This window comes from Panthera leo, chromosome A2 (genome assembly GCF_018350215.1).
Source record: "Panthera leo isolate Ple1 chromosome A2, P.leo_Ple1_pat1.1, whole genome shotgun sequence".
NCBI lineage: Eukaryota > Metazoa > Chordata > Mammalia > Carnivora > Felidae > Panthera > Panthera leo.
The window spans coordinates 23,614,704-23,617,577 of NC_056680.1; positions in this window are offsets into that span (position 1 = coordinate 23,614,704).

The window sequence follows — 2,874 nt, forward strand, 5'->3', positions numbered from 1 at the left end:
AATGAGGGTCCCTTGGGTAGTTTCAAGTTCCTCCTGGATGCAGGAGTACTGCCTACTGGCCACACAGCCCTCCCAGAATGTTTTAGGAAGACCATGGTGGACAGGCTAACTGAACCCAGAGGTTGTACCATAACCTGGGGTACTGTGGAGGACCCTTTGGGGGTAACTGGATCCCAACACAGAGGAAGAGCAGTGCAAAAGTTAAGCGCGGGCTTTGGGGTCAGCTGGACCTGAGTTTGAATTCACGTACTAGCTATGTGACTTGAGCAAGCAACTTAACCTCTCTGAGACTCAGTTTCCACAGCTTTAAAGGTGGGGGACAGTATCACCAATCTCATCAGGCTATTGGAATGATTAAAAAAAATAATGTGAGGTGACCGGGTGGTTCAGTGGGTTAAGCGTCTGACTTCAGCTCAGGTCATAATCTCATGGTTCGTGAGTTCGAGCCCCATGTCAGGCTCTGTGCTGACAGCTCAGAGCCTGGAGCCTACTTTGGATTCTCTGTCTCCCTCTCTCTCTGCCCCTCCTCAGCTCTCTCTCTCTCTCTCTCTCTCTCTCTCTCAAAAATTAATAATAAAACATTAAAGAAAAATAATGAGTGCAGAGCACATAGCACAATGCCTGGCACATGGTTAAGCCTCTGCTTGCAATTATGGTGATTCTATTTTATACCTAAGATTCTATTTTACAAATTACTTAAAAAAGCACCCTTCTTCACGATACTTGACTTCCTTCTGATAAAAATACTTCTGCAAATCTACAATGACTATGCAATGAATGGTGCCCCCAGAGTTGTGTAATGGGCAACTTGCACAACACCATAAGCATTGGCATTGCAAATGATAACTCCTCAATAAACAGTAACTAATACTTTATCAGTAAGAATAAAAATACCATTACCAAAGAACTCCATGAGGAATCTTTCAGATAGCACTGCAGCAGGTTATACATGAGTTCCCAGGCCCCCAGGAAGTGTGCAGAGCTCATGGGTGGAGGATTTGGGAGGGGTAGTGTGTGGAGGGCATTGGAAGGTTGTCAGGCAACAGTCTCAGCAGGAGACAGGCAAGCAGAATTCTCAGGTCAAGCCCAAGAGGCAAGCCTCATCAGTCAGGGGCAAGTTGAAGGTCTGACAGCCAGAAGGTCATCCAGAGCACAGACTACCTCCCGGAACTGCACTGGGAGCATATGGGGGCAATAATACATGTGAGAGAAAATGCCCGTGAACTGCACAGAACACCGAAGGATTTTTACTAGCTGCCACTCACCCATCTCCTCTCCTCTCTGGGAGAACGAAGCCCTTGTTCTCCCAACAGCCTTGGGAAGTCTTACATTTTCAGAGGACCTTATAAAAAATCACTTTATTGGCTTGTTCGATTGTTTACTAATTACAATTTTAAGACAATATTTTTTAAAGATGACAATTTCACTCAAAAAACGGGCCAAGGATACAAATGGGCAATTCTCAAGACAAAAATGACCAATGAACAAATGGAAATAAACTAAATCTAAGAGAAAAAATTTAAAACTGAGACAATTTCCCACTCATCAGACTGGGGAAAAGAGGCTGATAATATCCAAAGCTGGTAAGATTATGAGGAAATGGATGCTTTCCTCATGGGTTTATAGGGTCCTGTCAAACATTGTGGAAGCCAATCTGGAAGCCTTTATTAAAATTTAAAGAGGGTATACCCTCTGACTCAGAAGTCACACTTCGAGAAGTTGATTCTGCAGAAATAAAAGCACAGGAACAGAGAGCAGTTTATGCAGTATGTTTGCTGCAGTCTTCTTGGTAGTACCAACCCACCCCCCACTCAAAACAAAACATAACTAGAAACAACCTATTGCCCATCAGAATACAGTTTTTCTTTTTCCTTTCTTGTTTTTAAAGTTTATTTATTTTGAGAGAGAAAGCAGAAGGGGCAGAGAGAGAGAGAGAGAGAGAGAGAGAATCCCAGGTAGGCTCCGCACTGTTAGCGCAGTGCCCAACACAACCCAGAAACCATGAGATCATGACCCGAGCCAAAACTGAGAGTCAGATGCTTAACTGTCCGAGCCACTCAGGTGCCCCTAACTTTGGCTTTTCTATGTTGTGAACAATAGAACAATGTAGTGAACAATGCAAATGGTGCATTAAACACAGAAGATAGATTTATTTATACTGACCTGCGAGGATGCGCTTGATATAGTATCAAACAAACTGCAATGACCCCAAAATGCAAATTGCAGGCCACAATTCTACAAAATTTACATACATATGCATGTATCCATGTAAATAGGAATATGTGTTATAAGCTCAGGGGAAAAAATAGGAAGGACATACACCAAACTGTCAACATCTGGGGGGTGTGATGAAACTGCCAAAAGTAAGTGGATGCAGAACACTGACTTCCTACTTTGCGTCGTTAAGCGGTAGCGTTGTGGTTGATTTTCACGTGCACATAATTAATTCTAGAGTAGTTGGGAAACATGAACAAGAATGTTTTTTTCATTATCTCACGTATGACCTCACAGTTCTATCTTTGTGGGACCCAGCACTGTGAGTGGGAGGGGGAGTCTCTGGTACAGAAAGCTTAGTAGAGAGTTCACAGACACCAAGGCTGGAATGGCACCCCAAAGCTGGTTCAAATTAATCAGAATCGAGTTTGCACCCTTTGTTTTCCAGGTGCGGACATGAAGACCCAGAGCGCAAGCAGGGCCTGGAAGATGTTGTTACTCACACAGGCCAGGAGCTATTTACAAAGAGAATGAGCACTCAAAACATAAGCATGTGTGTGGTTCTGTTTGAAAAAGCAACCGACCAAGGCCCAAACCAAACATCCACGACAGGAAATAAGCACAAGTCTTGGGGCCTAGGGGTCTCTCCAGCCAAGTTCA